The sequence below is a fragment of the Atractosteus spatula genome, chromosome 9 (assembly GCF_055471065.1).
Source record: "Atractosteus spatula isolate fAtrSpa1 chromosome 9, fAtrSpa1.hap1, whole genome shotgun sequence".
Taxonomy (NCBI): Eukaryota; Metazoa; Chordata; class Actinopteri; order Semionotiformes; family Lepisosteidae; genus Atractosteus; species Atractosteus spatula.
The window spans coordinates 26,300,190-26,318,380 of NC_142714.1; positions in this window are offsets into that span (position 1 = coordinate 26,300,190).

An 18,191-nucleotide genomic window follows, 5' to 3' on the forward strand; every position below is an offset into this window, starting at 1 on the left:
ATAATATACTGATTCATTTAACATCCTGCTCCTGGTATAATTTCAAGTACTTGGAGTTTTTTACAGTTTAAGACAGAATGGATCATATTAGTTTGTTTCATCAGAAGGATAACTACAAGAGATGCTTCAAGCCCAGGAAGAGTATATTTAGTACCATTTTACAGCAGAGCACTTGTAATTTTTGTAAACATCTAATGGAAAACAAAACAGTCTAATGTCTATTGAGATCTGAAAATTGATGGAGTGAATGTAGGGAAGCTAGATGCTAACAGACTCATCAGTATTCAGACCCCTCCACTTTTTCCACACTTTGTTGTGTTGTAGACTTATTTCAAAATGGATTGAATGGTCTGATGAGACAAAAAATCTGGCAAAAACCAGGTACCGCTCATCACTTGGCTAGTACCATCCCTACGGTGAAGCATGGTGGTGGCAGCATCATGCTGTGGGGATGCTTCTCAGCGGAAGGGACTGGTCAGGATTGAGGGAAAGATGAACGGAGCCAAATACAGAGAAGTCCTTGAAGAAAATCTGCTCCAGAGCACATACTACCTTGGACTAGGGTGAAGATTCACCTTTCAGCAAGACAACAATCCGAAACACACAGCCAAGACAACACTGAAGTGGCTTCAGAACAAGTCTCTGAATGTCCTTGAGTGTCCCAGCTGAAGCCTGGACTTGAACCCCATAGAAAATCTGTGGAGAGACCTGAAGATTGCAGTTCACTGACGCTCCCCATCCAATCTGACAGAGGTTGAGAGGATGGGGAGAGGAATGGGAGAAACTGCCCAAATCCAGGTGTGCAAAGCTGGTAGAAGCGTACCCAAGAAGACTCGCAGCTGTAATCTCTGCTAAAGGTGGTCCTAAAAAGGACTGAATAAAAGGTCTGAACACTTATCTAAATGGGAGACTTCAGTTTTTTATTTTTAATCAATTTGCAAAAATTCCTAAAAATGTGTTTTCACTTTGTCATTATGGGGTATTGTGTGTCGATTGATGGCAAAAAAGAATCAATTCAATCCATTTTGAAATAAGTCTACAACACAACAAACTTTGGAAAAAGTGGAGGGGTCTAAATACTTTCTGAAGGCACTGTACATAAATAAAAAGATACATTCATTTATTTATCTCAAAATATTTTGAATTTATCCCTGGTTTATTGCTCAGAGTGGTTGGATTAGTACAGTACCCCATTGCCTTTGGATCAAAGAGTCAGATGCTGCAAATATGCAACTTTACATTAAGTTCGTGTTGTGTTTGTTAGTTCAGCAACTCACTAGAAAAACAAATACTGTAAGTAATATAATTTTTTTCAATCCATGTGCTATGGAAAAAACATACTGTAATCAGTTAAATGTTAAATTTTACAAAAGTTTTTGGATTTACATTGATTGAACCTGGTTAGATTAAACAAGTGAGAAGTATTTGTTCAGCAGCCAGAATCCTGACCAGGTCTAGTGCAAGTGTTCACATTACTCCTATCCTGGAGTCCTTGCACTGGCTTCCAGTCCGTGTAGACTTCAAAATCCTCATGCTCACTTATAAGCATAGGTACTGAGGTGCATGGCTTGGCACCTAAGTACCTGTCTAAACTATTATTGCCCTAATCCCCACCTCGCAACCTTAGCTCTTCTAATTCTGCTCTCCTTACTGTCCCCCAAGCCCATCTACATTGTATGGGTGACAGGGCCTTCTCCTGTTATGCCCCCAAGCTCTGGAACTCTCTCCCCAAGGATATCAGAGAGTCACCTTCTCTAAATTCCTTCAAATCCAGACTCATAACCCTCTTCTTCAGAAAAGCCTTTACTTAACTGGTTTCATTCTTCACCCCTCTGCTTTTCTTAGTACCACCATCCATGGTCTCCTCTTCATATTGTAACTGTGTTTTATCTTGTGTATTATTCTTATTTATAGTTGTTGTCATCCTGTAAAGCGCTTTGAGAAGCCACCTTTAAAAGCGCTATATAAAATAAAGTTTATTATTATTATTATTAAGTATGTTTTTATTTTATTAATACATAATTAAGTATATCATTACATTTTGAGGGATTACTATAAAAAGTAAATGTTGATACTCTGGAGACTGGTGTTTGCTATGTGTCTGGATCTAGTAAATTACCAACTTTTGATATGAATAATGTAACATTCTTTGAAGGGAAATGTATCGTCTTCTTACAAACCAAACTTAAACCATTTATCTTCATTATTTATATGGAACATAAGTGAGGCTTTTTCAGAAGGAGTCAGACAGCAAATTGTTACCAGGAGACAGCAAAAAACAGCACCATAGCAGGAGGTAGCTTGAAGGTTGCTGCTTTATTTTATTTTATAAAGGGTCAAAATGTTTCTACAATGATATTCCTGTTTTTCTCCCCAAAAATACTGGGCCTATTTTTGTGGTCACAAATGGAACTTGAAATTGAAAGTGAACTCCAGGAATTGAAAAAGTAAACAAAGCAATTTCAGGTATTTACCTACAGATACAGCCTCTTAGAAAGTGTGGTATGTCTCCCAAATGTGTTACCTGTAATGCGGCGCTTTATTTGAATTAATTTACAGGACAGATGATCGATAGGTGGCAATTGTGGTGTGTTAGATGTTAGTGAAAAGATTGCTTCATTTAATCTGTTTCTCTACTGTGCATGTTTAAATCTGCTTATTATGGAATTTTAATATGGAATATTACAACTAAAGGGAAATTTTTGGGACACACCATTCCAAAGGAATGTGGTTGTGAGGCCGGGAGATCCTAATTGAGTTGATGATCAGAGGGCTGTTTTTGGTTTGGGAGAAGGTCCTGTCAATAACATGGGTGGGTATCCTCTGTTAATGAAAAAAGAGTGCATTTTGTAGGCTTGGTTTTGGAAATTAATGTCTTCAAAGCAAAGTTGCTGGAACCTCAGGAACTGTGAAAAAGGGAGTGAATTTTTAGTATTTGTGGGGTGAAATGAGCTGTACAGGAGATAGCTGTTTGAATCTGTGGGTTTGAAATAGACAGAAGTAGAGAGTCATTAATGGTTAATGGATAGATTGTGTCCAGAAATGCAAGAGTAATAGAAGATATGTTAACTGTATACTTGAGGGATGGGTGGAAGTTGTTAAAGTGATTCTAGCTAGTCATTAGAGCATGTGGTGGCACAGACCCAGTCATCAATGAATCGCCTGTAGAGGTCAGGGACAAAGCCAGTGTAGGAAGTGAAGAAGCATTCTTCTACCCAGCCAACAGAAATATTAGCATCCTGGTGTCCATGGCAACTCCACTAACCTGCTGATAGAAAAGGTTATTGAATGAGAAACATTCAGTGTGAGGACCAATGAGGACTCAAACCTTTTGAGATGTCATGTACTGTTTGCAAAGTAGTTGATTTAAACAGCATTTTTTGTAGACTTTAAAATGTGTCTGCTTGACTACATTGCAGCTTTTCATTTAGCAGAATGTTAACTTGCTTTTAGAAGTGGCTGTGTTAGCAGATGAGATTGTGTAAAAGCATAAGAAGGTGTTTACTGCTTCTGTTCCACTGGGAAATTATAAAAACTCAACAGTTCTGACACCTATTGTGATATCCAATCTAAACTTTTGGTCTGCTTCTTTAACGGTTTTGTTTTTGACCCTTATTAAACTTATTAAAGATTCTGACTGATTTGACTTTCTGTTTGCCTCATGTAGTTGAAATAGAAAAGAAAGGAGTTCTGTAGTTAATCTTCGGAATTCAATTTATTATAAACCCACTAACATCAACACAGAAGCTGCTGCGGTTCATAGCCTCCCATTAATTTATAAATGCACTGAACCATTTTAAGTTTGTGTATATTCTTGACTTCAACTTTTATTCTTTTGACTTCAACTTTTTCTTTAGAATGTAATATTCATGCTCAATTGAATTTTGTCTATTTGTCTATTTCTATATTTTTTTCACACAACATGATCCTATGTGGGTAGCACTGGTCACTAGGCACATCTATCAAAATGTTAGTAAAACAGCAATTTTTACAAAATGGCAAAGTCATCAGGTTAAAAAAATGGCTCTGCCATTTATTTCCAATTGTGTGTCAAATTTCCATAATGCATACATATTTTATATCGCTTCTCCCCCCTCCTCTATTTGAATTAGTATCTCCATAAGAGGCCTACTAAAAGCACAGGTCCTTTTTCTCCTTAGGGCCCTGTAGGAGGAAATTAGGAGCTAGACCTGAAAATAGTTTCCTTGCTCATAAACCTGCTAAAACAACTTACAAATTAATACAAAATAAAGTGGGGTATATTGCTACAGTACCTTTCCTCTATACCCGGCTTAAGGTATTCATCTTAATCTTGTATCCTTTCCCTGACTCTCTCCAAATTGTGTGTGCACCCACAGCCTGAGAAAGCATAGCTAAGTAACTGTATAAACCAGAAAAACAACCACAAAGTTAGTCATCTTAAGCTTCCTATTAAGAAAAAGAAAGCAAAAGGTAAATTAGTGACAATTCACTTTGCCACAAATTCTAACTCAACTAAACATAAAAAAAACAAAAACTTTATTTTGCTCTTCATGTATTTTAATTTTTTTCACTAAATTAATTTCTAAATTACAATCCTACCTTCATTCTTGTATAAATATCTTTGCATTTATTTTTGCAATACACCGATGATCCTGCATTCTTTCTTTGCCTAATCTCTTTACAAAACAAGTTGAAAAAGAGTTGACAGAATGTCTTGATTTCCAACACTCAGATTTCTCACTCAACTACCTCTCTACATCCTGAATACTGTAACAATTATATTTCCACAATCCTTTACCAATTTTCACCTACTTATTCACTTCTAACATACTGTAGATTTCAAAATCTTGTGGTTTGAAAAGAAAACTGAAGTCACAGAACTCAATACACATCCAAATATTTTAGAAAAAAAGAAATCTATCCTGGATGTTTGTGATCCATTAGTTAACCTCATCTACAAGTTTTAAATCACCCAGAATAGTTGTCAGTAAAATTGTGAAATTATTGTGAAAGTACATAAGCTATGACTATAGTATTCTCATTCCAGAAAATGATGCGTTTCTTTTTTCCATTAGTATATACCTAAAATCTCTCTATTCCATAGTACAGCTCTATGTTTCTTAGTAGGTGTAATACTGTTGACTCCTTCTTTATAATTAAAACATGAGATTTACAGCTATTGGATTGCGGTTGGAATGCAATTTTAGTTGAGTATTATAATAAATTTTACAGTGACGGATTCTCAAAATTGTTACGCATCAACAATATTATTTCAGTAACAGCTGCAACTGCATCCCTTGAGATCCAATGTTTGGCTTGGCGTAGTATGGTACTACATTGCTTACCCTATAGCTAGAATTGTACTAACTTAGTCTTATAATTTATTATCCTTTAGAGTGCAGCAGCTCAACAACTTTGGGGTTCTTGTGTTGAGAACATTTTTAGTACAGAGCTGAGGACAACTTTCTGCAGATTAGATTATATCCTTGCAACTATTATTAACTTAATGTATGGAGCTGTGTAGTTACCACAGGATCATTTCCAGTTAGTATTCTGCTTTTTGTAGGCAATTGACCCTCTGTGATAGGGTACCATGTCAAGGCCTACAGTGCTTTGTCATGCTTATAAAATAAACTGAACACTTACGGTACATGTTAGATTAATTGCTTCGTCCATGGCTGCAGCAGGCCAGGAAAAGAGAACAAACAAGGAAGGAAATAAAGGAGAGGGAATTGTAAATGTTTAATTATGTTTGATTGTTTGTGTTTGTTAGGTTCAGCCAGTCTCACTCACCTCCATTCATTGGCCAAACCACATACATAGTCAGGGCTAAAGATAAACTTAGGGAACAGTAACTGGATGGCAACCGGGCAATTTCCACAGTGCCCTCTAGTGAACTGGATCCTAGTTTCTCTCCTAAAAGCCAGGACCAGAATCGCTTTCTTGTCTCCTCAACATCAAATTACACATAAAAGAAATGTCTCTGTTAATGCATGCAGTCTGTGCTTTTCTTCTGGTTCTCCTGAAGTTGTCAACAATTCCAGGAACGCAGAAGAACTGTGGCTTTTTCATCTCCCCCTTTCCTTCCTTTCTCTCTTTTCCTCATGCTGCTTACTTTGCTCTTCCTTCTTCCCCCTTTCTCTTGGTTTCTGGTTGAGTCTCCAACCTATACTGCACCTACAGTCTCAGCCTATATTAGTAGTTTCATCTCTCCCTTATCCTTCTTTTATCTTTCTTTGCAGGAGCCTTCCAGTCACCCACTCCTCCGCACAGATACAAATGCACAGCATCACTCAACAATGGATTTGGGCCTCCTCCTTCACAGATCCTGCTGTTCCTGCAACCAAATATCTGGCACCCAAAACCTTTAACTTCTCCTTCTCTGGTGTTCAATTAGTGCAGGGTTTGCCTTCTTTTCTCTCCCAACATTTTCATTTGCAAACATCTTCTTCTTTGGGGTGTTCTTTTTGACATACTGTATGTTCTCATCCATTCAGTCTAACAAATTTCAACAAGCAATAGCTCACCTCCTAATTTTCTAAAATTGTTTATTTTGGTGTTGTTTACAGTTCAATGTGGATAAACTGTAAATACATTAGGATCCTTTTTTATTCTATTTATTGAAGACTGGATGGGCATGACTTTAGCTAGGTAGTAGGCTCCAGGTGGCTTCTCAGAAATTGGTGGGGGGAAATTTGGAACATTCATTTCTGAAACTGCACTTCTTTGAAATTCATTTTCTATTAATTCAATCAATCAATTCAAGAAATCAGAAATAAAAGTAAAAATTCTATTTAAGCTCTTGAGTTTCCAGTTTTGAATTGTTTTCATTTCATTAAAAAATGTAAACTTGGTTGTGGAGATGAGGACTTACTGCTACACTTCCACTATTTCTCAACACCTGGATATCCAGTAAAAAAAAATTGAACTCGAAAGCACTTAATGCATATTCTCTGCATCACAATCTGATGAATGTTAGGCTCTGTGATAAGATTCCTACTTTTCAGTCTGAAAGATTTAAAATGGATTCCATCAGTCATGCCTGCAGACAATAACTGCAGTCCTCTGTAAGCCATTTGGCAGCCAGGCCATCTTTATTCTAAATGATCAGTCATGTGCGACTGCAGCAAACGTAAGAAACACAAAATTGCAATGTAAATATTGCATCCAAGCCTGCCTATAAATTTAGAGAATGAGTATATTCCCCATCTTATAAGAAGAAATATTTAATCATATTTAGCAACAGCTGGGTCCTGACAGATAAAAAGTAAGAATTGTACAACAGTAATACACTGCAGTTTCCTTAAATCCAACAAAAAAACAAAATCCTATATTTCAATAATAGATACTATGAGCTTTTTGAGGCAAATCAATCAATGATATTATTAATGATATTTATTATGAAATAATAAGCATGAAGTGCTTTTAAAAGTAAAATACTATAATAATGCAAACCACTGGTGCCTTCTGTGTGGAGTTTATATGTTTCCCATGGTTATCCAGTTTCTCATGTCAAAGAGTGACAACAGTTGAAGAAGGACAAAGGCTCATGGGCTATGAGTTTGCATATAGTGTAAAGTGAGTTTGACTTTCTTGTATGTTGTAATAATAATAATACACTTTATTTTATATTGTGCCTTTAAAGGTGGCTTCTCAAAACTCTTTACAGAATGACAACAACAATAAATAAAAAGAATACACAAGATAAAACACAATTACAATATATAGAGGAGAACATGGATGGCGGTACTAAGAAAAGCAGAGGGGTGAAGAATGAAACCAGTTAAGTAAAATATTTTCTAAAGAGGGTTATGAGTCTGGATTTGAAGGAATTTAGAGAAGGTGACTCTCTGGTATCTTTGAGGAGAGAGTTCCAGAGTTTGGGGGCACAACAGGAGAAGGCCCTGTCACCCATACAATGTAGACGGGCTCGGGGGACAGTAAGGAGAGCAGAATTAGAAGAGCGAAGGTGGGGAGTAAGGCAATAATAGTTCAGACAGGTACTGAGGTGCCAAGCCATGCAGAGCCTTATAGGTGAGCATGAGGATTTTAAAGTCTACACAGAATTTGACTGGAAGCCAGTGCAAGGACTCCAGGATAGGAGAAATGTGATCATTTGCACTAGACCTGGTCATGATTCTGGCTGCTGAATTTTGGACATACTGCAGTTTGTTCAAAGTAGATTTAGACACCCCAGCGAGTAGAGCATTACAGTAGTCAATTTGAGACAACACAAATGTGTTGATCAGCCTTTCAGCCACAGTTAGTGATAACATAGGGCGTATACATAGTCTAGCGATATTTCTGAGGTGAAAAAAAGATGTTTTGACAGTATGCTGCACATGTGGGTCGAATGTTAAGCCAGAATCAAATATAACCCCAAGGTTTTTCAATTTAGATTGAAGCTCAAGTACAGAACCATCTACAGATAGGGTTACATGACTGGCTTTATGAAGTTGATGGGGGGTGCCAATAAGCATGACTCCAGTCTTGTCGCAGTTAAGATGAAGGAAATTTTGAGCGACAGCGATTAGTGAGGTAAGATTTGAACCATTTGAGAGCAGTGTCAGAAACTTCAAACACAGTCTCAAGACGAGAAAGTAAGATGTTATGGCCAACAGTGTCAAAAGCAGCACTGAGATCAAGAAGGATGAGTATAGAAAGAGAACCAGAATCAGAAGCTATTAGAAGATCGTTAGTGACTTTGACCAGGGCAGTTTCTGTGCTGTAAAGTTGACGGAAGCCAGATTGTAGGGGTTCCAAAAGGTTGTTTGTCATGAGGTGGTTATGTAACTGAAGTGTGACAGCACGTTCTAGAATTTTTTCAAGAAAAGGTAAGTTGGAGATGGGGCGAAAATTGTTAAGGTTGTTGAGAGCCATGTTAGGCTTTTTTGGCATGGGGGTAATGGCAGCAGTTTTGATGACCGTTGGTACAATTCCAGTGCTCATGGATTCATTTATAATATTGAGGACAATGGGACAGAGAGAAGAGAAACAGAACTGAAATAAAGTGGTGTGAATGGGATCTAAAATAGAAGTGGTGGGTTTCATGCATGTAACTAGTTTATTGAGGGATGCTGAGTCAAGAAGTGAGAAGCTGCAGAGAAGAGAACCAGAGAAGTTGGATGAAGAGGGAGGAGGTATGGAAATGGTATGCGTAGTGGAGAGAATGTGATGCTGGATGTTGTCGATCTTAGAACTAAAGATATCTAAGAATGTGTTGCAAAGTTGCGATGAGGCAGGTAATGTGGTGGGGCAGTTTGATTTGAGCAGTCTGTTGATGGTGGAGAAAAGATGGCTGGGGTTGTTTTGGTGATTTTCAATGATGTGAGAGAAGTAGGTGGATCTAGCAGACTTTATAGTGACATTATATTCAGACAAGTAATATCTCCAAGCCTGATACTGTATATTTAGGCCAGAAAGACGCCACCTATGCTCAAGTTTGTGAGAGGCTGCCTTCATGGATTGCAGATGGTCATTGTACCAGTGGGCAGGGCAAGAGAAGGAGAGGGTTCGAGTTTTTAAAGGAGCAAAGGTGTCAAGGGTAGATAAAAGAGCACTGGAACAAGTGATAGGTTTATTTCATGCTGAAAAAAAAAGAATAAGGAAAACACGTTTCAGCCATGGAGCCTTCTTCAGGTGTGAGGTGTGAGGTGTGAGCCTTCTTCCTCAGACACGAAGAAGGCTCCACGGCCGAAACGTTGTGTTCTCTTTCTTCTTTTTTTCAGCATGGAATAAACCTATTACTTGTTCCTTTGCAGCCTACGCATGGTGATGCAGCTACCCACCTGAACAAATAAGAGATAAGCTACCTTTCTAAATAAATGCAATCCAACCTGCAGTTAAATCTCCCTAAACAGTTATAACATTATAGCTTTTTATAAAATATCTAAACATTATATAGTTAGAATGAGCACATCAAAACTTTTCCAAAACAGTCACAGAAAGTGACCGAGTAAAAGACTGATGCATAAAATGTATGATGAAGAAGGTGGAATATTGTTGTGTACTTTATTTTTACCAGATACCAATACCAGGTTTTGTATGTATATTAGGTACAATATAATTATATTCATAGATATATTTGTACTCATACATTCATATCATTTCAGAAATGATTTCAGTGTTCAGAGATGTTATACGGCTTCTACTTTTATTTTTAGCTAACAATTTTCACGTTAGAAAATCATTAATTAGTATTAATTAAGTAATTGTTTCACTAACATCTAACACACCAAAAGTGACACCTGTTGATCATCTTTGGCCAGTGTAGCAGTGAGGCTTATTAAAATACATTGACTAAGTTTTCTGTTCCCTTGCCAGTCTCTCTCTCCTTCATCTCAGTGGGATGAAGAGAGGCCATTCCATTTGGTTCACATTTAAAAGTGTTGTTCTAGCTGATGGAGTGTCCTGATAAGGAACAGCTCCCCAGAGCTAAGATACATCAACCACCTTGACAAATGTTCATTTCTGGCACCTAAAAGTCTGCAAGATTCCAAGGGAGAGCCTCATCCTGGTTTTACAACCCCAAGGTCAGAGTGCATGGTTACTCATCCTCCACCTAGATCAGACAATCAGGAACTGGTGGGGCCGAGTAACCCACGTGGGTCTCTGATGCCCATGAAACTTTCAGCCAATGAACGACCTGAAGTTCCTCCAGGTAAAAACAGGCAACACAGAGCCCCTCTGTGTGGGACGGTGCCCAGGAGGAGAACAATTCCTAAGGGCAGGACATTCCACCATGTAACGGCCAGTGTGTCCGAGTGCAGGACTTTCCTTTGTTCTAAGAGTCGAGAGTGGAGGTTGCCAGCGTGACCAAAGGATCCACCCGAGGTTAGCATCAGCAGCAAGCCTCGTGAACAGGTCGGAACTGTGGACAGCTGAATCAGTATTCAGAACTAGCTCTTCATCAGGAACGAACCGGTCTTCTTCCTGACCTGCTGGGACCCACAGTCACTTTTCTCCTGAGCACAACTTTGCTAGTTTCAGCCAGCACTAACTAGTGAGTCTTCAGAGAGCATCAGCAGCGCATTGCAGGAACTTCTCTCCAGCCGCACCGAGCACAGCCTGGCACCGAGCCAGAGAGCACGGATTTGACAGCAACAAGCCTGCAACTGTTTCTTTGCTTGTGTCTGCAGGAGATCTGAATCCCCAGAGATTGTATGAGTATTCAACTTCACTGCATTACCGCTCGAGAATTCAATTGTTATCCCAACCAGTTGATATCCATTTAATTCCTAAGAGTTATGTACTTGTTTTGAGTATCTAATGTAGAAGTTGTAACCAAGTTCATTTACGAAACGGTCTAAATGAATGATATACTGAATGTATGTCCTCTTGGTATGTGTAACTCTTCGTAACTGAAAGAATTATATATCTTTTGTATTCTGCTAACCCTCACGATAAGATCTTTTAGGTTTACATGCACATTTTATGTATTAATAAATGTATTCTCGTGTATTAGTACCTGTGTGTGTGTGTTGTTTGAGTTATACCGCACGGTTGGATTCTAATGCCATGAAAAGGATCATTTTGTGATTTACTGCCACAATTAATAATTGTCTCATTAAATGCCAAAACCCCTACATTACTGGTGCCTCGTGAGAGCACACTACACCAGCGAACCACACACCCTGCCATGCTCCAGTGCCGTGTAGTATTGCTAACAAGGCAATCAGGATTAACGTGTTTTGAGTGTCTGCATCTGTAATTTTCTTCTACTTTAGTTTATTATCATTGATGCATACAGGCTGGAGAAAAAGACCATAACCCAAAACAACACTGTTCTTTAAAAATTCTAATATAACACAAAAGCTAAATGGACAAGAAATAAATGGAAAAATTAAGAATAAGGAAAAAATGTAAGTGAAATAAGTATTAGATTTTGCTTACACAGTAAGTTTGTGATAAATGCAAATGGAAAGCTTTGGGCTTACAATATAAAAAAGGCACATTTTCTAAGTAATCACCTATGTGAAATGTCAACAGTTATGTTGCCAGAAGTAGAGTAATTTAATGGAGTCTTACTTTCTTCCACTTACTTAACTATAATGATCCTAATTCTAGTGCACATGGCCATGCATTACCTACTACTGTAGCATGAAGTCATCTGCACTCACACTTGCTAAAGACAGGTCTTACCTTGTGTTCAGCAACTTGACAAAACCAAATTCTACTCAAGTAATTTATAAATTTACAAAATAGATTTTGAACTCCCCTAAAATTAATATAACTTTGTTTTGGCCAGTCCTTCTTGTGACATCTGGAAGCACTGTGAATGGTACAAGTTAGGAAAACTCAGTCTGCACCCTGAAGGGCTGTTTGGTCTACAGGGCTTTTTAGTCTCATTAAAGCAGTAGCACCTGAAGAGTTGTAAGAAAACTGAAAATGTGTCCAATTAAACCAGTAATGAGCTGTCTTTGAAAGCTGAACTGGAATGAAGACCTGTGAAGAAACCAAGATGTGGATTTGACATATATATGTAATAGAAATACTTTAATGATATCTAATGTTAATAATAGGAGCAAAGCTAAATGTTATTTTTTCCTTTAGGAATGATACCTCACAAAAGCATCTATAAACTGCATGTAATTTTAGCAGAGTGGCCTTCTTCCTAAATGGAGAAGGCCTTGATATGCTGTTGATATCCATTTATCCATTCATCCATTTTCAAACCACTTCTTTCAATACAGGGTTGCAGGGGAGAAGGACCCTACTCTGGCAAACAATGGGCGCAAGGCAGGGCACACCCCAGATAGGACATCAGTCCATCGCAGAGCGATGGGAGAAGCCACTTAACCTACCAGTATGCTTTTGGACTGTAGGAAGAAACTGTAGTGTCCAGGGGATACCCATGCAAACACAGAAACAACATACTACAAACAACTACAACTCCACACACATAGCAGTCCAGGTCCAGAATTGAATGCAGAGCCCCAGAACTACTAGGCAGTAATTCTAACTACTGCATCAACCTGCTGCCCAGGCTTTTGATATATTAAATAAAATTAATTTAGTTATATTTTTAGTTTTTGTTGGTTTTTTTTTATTTCCCATGTTACCTCTTTTCTTTAAGTATTTTACACTGAAATATAGATTAAATTTGCATCAAATTTTGTTTTTTTAAATGTTTTATTTAATTTTATTTGATAGTTTGTACTTATTGATGTGTATAAACCTAATGTAGTGTATTATTTATTTTGGTGTTGGGATATTTCAGTTTTAAAATTGCATCTTTTGGCAAAAATGAGAGATTAATGACAGTTTTCGATCAAAAAACATTCTGAATTTCCAGGCCATTTACTTATAATTTATAGTATTTTAAGAGTTTCCCCTGGGTAGTACTTTAAATTTGAGATTTTGTTATCTGAAATATGTACTATATATTTAGATGGAATCAGTGAGTCAAGTAGTATATTAAACACAGAAGTAATGAAATTTTCCCATAGTGCTGGTATTCCACAGTGATTTCAAGAGTGATATCTTATAACAACACATAATCAATATAATTTGCAGACCTTTAATATCATTCACTTGAAATATTTTTGTCAATATATAGTATATATTTTCCAACTTCAAAAAAGAAATATTTGTTTTAAAACTAGTGTAAAGAGTGTCTTTAGAGCTTTAAGTTAGTTGTCTGAAGCTGAAGTGCATTGAGCAAGGTTCTTAAATAGTGTCTGCAAAAAGAGAAATGTGAGCCAAAAGTGTGACTATCAAAGACATTTGCAACATTTGCAACAGAACAGACAGAACAGCACTCTAAAATTAGTTAACTTTTCTTTAATCGTCATGAAAACTGTTCAGAATTCTCTTGATTCCTCCACATCACCATTTTTTCATGTTTTAACCAATATGACAAAATGAATAAACAATTCTAATTTATTCTCTGACAATAATATAGAAAATTCCTTCATAACTAGCTTCTGCCTCTGCCAGCAGCTTTCCACAGTTTGATGTAATAACAGTGTACATCTAAAAAAAGTACATTGATGGTTTAATTGTGTAACAGACAATATATTCTTAATTATCTTGTAGTGAATGGAAGGGATAATCTTATTTATTGCAAAGCATGGCAGAATAGTAAATATTAAATATTAGCTATAAAGAGTACAATTTATAGAGCCCTCAGCTTTTCCTCCTGGCCAGCTCTCGTGATTAATTTTTTTCTTAATTTGTGGTCTTAGTGTGTAGTCTAGTTCAGAAAGCCTTGGCATCAGAAATTTAGCTGTTTCACTCCTTAGCCAGCATGCAGTATATTACCCTGCAACTTACAACTGGCCACCCCCTGAAGCTAAGCAGGTGTGAGTCTTGCCAGTATCTGGATGGGGGACCTCTAAGGTCTAAGAAAACTAATGTTGCTGCTTTTCCCAGGTGGAAGAGGTGTTAGTGGGAATGCTAGGGAGTGGTCACCCTGTGGTCTGTGTAGGTCCCAAAGTCCCAGTATAGTGACGGGAACACTATACTGTAAAAAAGCACCATCCTTCAGATGAGAAGTAAAGCTGAGGTCCTGCCTCTCCACCAGTTTCTCAAAATGTGTAGGGGTGTTAACCTCCTAATAATCCCCATCAATGAATTGGCTCCATTACTCTATTCTCCTTCGCACTGATAGCTGATGTGTGGTGAGCATATTGGTGCACTCTTGCTGCTGTATTAGCTTAAGGAATACTTACATTCTGTTGTTTACTCATGTAATTTATAATATCCATATAGGTCAATCAAATTATTGTTTGGAAAGTAATATTTTATTTCTAAATTGAGAATTTAGCCTATAATTACACGATCTGTGTCTGTAGGAACTTCTAGCTGTTTTTCTTTGCTCTCCAGTCTTAGCCTTACAGTGATTCATGCCTAGAGCAAAACTGCTTGCCTAATTATCTGTCTGTTGGCTTTAGTTTAGCCTTTTTCATTCTCAATTCCTCAAATTTATGGGTGGCAGAGAGGCAGCCCACAGGTGCTGATGGATAATTCCAATTTCCAAAAAAAGGACTGCAGATGTCAAAAGTCTTTTTTTCTATTAGTGTTATTCCCTTTAATCAATATGATTCTCAACATATTCATGCAATAACACAGCTATTTGTGAAATTAATTGCCACATAATGATCAATCAGAATGAGTGAATTCTCTGTATGTATCAAACACCTGGAAATTTTGGTGGTACCATTAATGTGTAGAATCATTAGGTACCATTAGGTACCATCAGTCTGATACTCTACAATGAATTAATCATGCTGTTAAAATGAGATGATGGATATAAAACATGTTTTTAGCCATATACAATTTCTTACATTAGGAATTCGTCTTTTTACATACCCCAACTTGCTCTCCATGAGACACACAGACAGGGAGAGAAGCTTGGGGTCAGAGCACAGGGTCAGCCATTTATATAACACCCCTGGAGCAGTTGGGGTTAAGGGCCTTGCTCAGGGAACCAAAAGAGTAGGATTCAAAATGGCAACCTTCCAGCCAAAGGCACAGGTCCTTAGCCACAGTGCCACCGCAATGCCCTTACGTGCTTGGAACAAAGCTTAGTCATGTCACTTATGTCAATCTACTGAAGGAGAACCTACTAAACTATCACGTTGTCAGTCATTACAGTGCATGAAACATAATAGCGCTCATTGATGTCCTTACACTTGTTTGCTGAGCATAAACTTTAGTAGGAGAAGCTTCTGTGGGTTTGCAATAGTAAAAACATTAAGCTGTCTCAATATAATGACTTTCTGGTGATAACTACTGTGTGTACAACCAGTGAAGAATAAGAAAAGAAGTCCAATGAAGATGGATATCTATCATGCCATTACTATGAAGTTGGTATAAAATTAATGGACATTAAAATTTCTAGTATCTGGATTTTAATTGAGTGATCAGGTTGACAGCCTAATACATGTAACATTTTTCCAAGTCCTATTTGCCAAATGGAAATAACAGTTATTATAGACAGTCATTGAATTTGTTAACAAGTTAAAAAAAATTAAAATTGCATTGCAAGTATTTTAAAGTCAGAAGCTGTCAGGTCAAAGTGTCAAGGAGGAGCAGAGAAGTTAATAATTGTAAACAGGAAGGTTAGCTGCATTTAAGCAGTAGCAGATAAACAACACAACACAACAATATAAAAAATATTTTCCCCACCAGGTATGCCATATATTCAATAATCTAACGCTAATAATCTAATACGGTGTTTAAATCAGTGATGCTTGTGTCTCATGTAGGGAATCCTGGAGAAACCCCACAAGTCAGAGTACATCTGTTTTACTTGCTTAGAAATTCAGATACTCCTAGGAAATGTTAATACACTGGAGAAGGAACTAAAGAAATTCAAAGTCTGTAAAAAGGAACATTGAGGAAGGTGTCCAAACTGGATGTCAGAGAAACAACATGGTGAATTGAATTGAGAGTAGGTGGCCCCAAGTGCTGAAAGGAAATTAATTTCACTAATCCATCCAAACAATACAACTCAACATCACATTGTCAAAAAAAATGTCCTTCTCCAAGACTTGGAGTCAGACATGGGAGCTCAAGGCCAAGACACTTCAAACACTTTTCTCAACTAAGAATCCAGAAGAGAAGTGGTGAATATTGGGGACTCCATTCTCCAGAACACTACTGGAGTCCCTGAAGCTAAAATGATATTGTCCTTGGAGTTCACAGGCTCCTATCTAGGTCAGGTGAGAACCTACAGTAGTTGTGGGCACAGATTCCATTTGTTTAAGCAGCACACTTTCCTTCCATAACTGAAGAACGTGGAAAAATTGGCATTTTTCTAAGGAACACTACCAGCACCAGGTAAAGAAAAAAAGTTAATCTGACAAAACAATACATCGATGAGAACACATCCTCAAAAAACACAGGGGTAGTTCCCAAAACCTGGAAAATGACCAATGTCATGCCGATCCATGAGAATAGTGAAAAAAACTGACACAAGTAATTATATTATAATAATCTTTAACTAATATAACTAATTATAATATATTAAACTAGAGGATCACTTATGTAGAAATAATATCCTATGGAATAGACAACATGGATTCAGAAAAGGTAAGTTTTGTCTTAGGAACTTGTTAGAGTTGTTTGAATAACTGACAACAGTAATAGATACATACAGAACACATGATGTGGTACACTGTATATTTGTATTTTCAGAAGGCTTATGATAAAATCCTTTGTAAAAAAGCAATTCTCAAATTACAAATGGTAGGGCTTTCAGTAAGATGTGTGTCTTTTGGATTGAGAATTGGTTAATAAATTGAAAACAGAATATACAGTATGTAAGGGATCAATACACAAATTAGAGTGATTTAATTAATGAAGCACTAATTTAAATCACTTGACCTATATATACTTCAAACAAGTCAAGTTATCAGACAACCAAATAGGTAACCAAAACAGGTTGATAAGCAGACACTGCGGTAGCAGTGGGCAAACCCCTGACAGATTACTGTATGTTTAATGTAGACAAGTGCAGGGCCAGCAGCCATGTCACCCTGCAACTTACAATTGGCAACCCACTGAAGCTAAGCAGGTGTGAGCCTGGTCAGTACCTGGTCAGTACCTGGAGGGGAGACTCCTGGGGAAAACTAAGGTTGCTGCTGGAAGAGGTGTTAGTGAGGCCAGCAGGGGGTGCTCACCTTGCGGTCCATGTGGGTCCTAATACCCCAGTATAGTGACAGGGACACTATACTGTAAACAAGCGCCGTCTTTCAGATGTGACGTAAAACCGAGGTCCTGACTCTCTGTGGTCATTAAAAATCCCAGGGTGTTTCTCAAAAAGAGCAGGGGTGTAACGCCAGCATCCTGGCCAAATTTCCCATGCCTCCTAATAATCCCCCTCTAGGAATTGGCTACATTACTTTGTTCTCCTCCCCCCCCTCCCCACTCCAAGCAGAGTATTCTCGGTCGCATTTAATGGCAACGTCAGCTCAAAGATTTGGTTCAAACCACCAAATGGAGACGGGCGTGCCGACAAGCGGACCCTGCCGATGTGGGATTAACGCTAGGATGAGAGAGAGAATGTAGACAAGTGCCGGTGTATGCCGGTACTAAAACTAAAAAAATAAAAATAATTTACATGTTCTAGACCAGGGGTTTTCAACCTGTGTGGCGCGCCCCCCCCCAGGGGGGCTCAAGCACCTGCTGGCGGGGGGCGCAAAATTATGAGACATTTAGGCGCAAACATGCAAGTAAAATGAAAAAGAATAAAAGAACTGCAA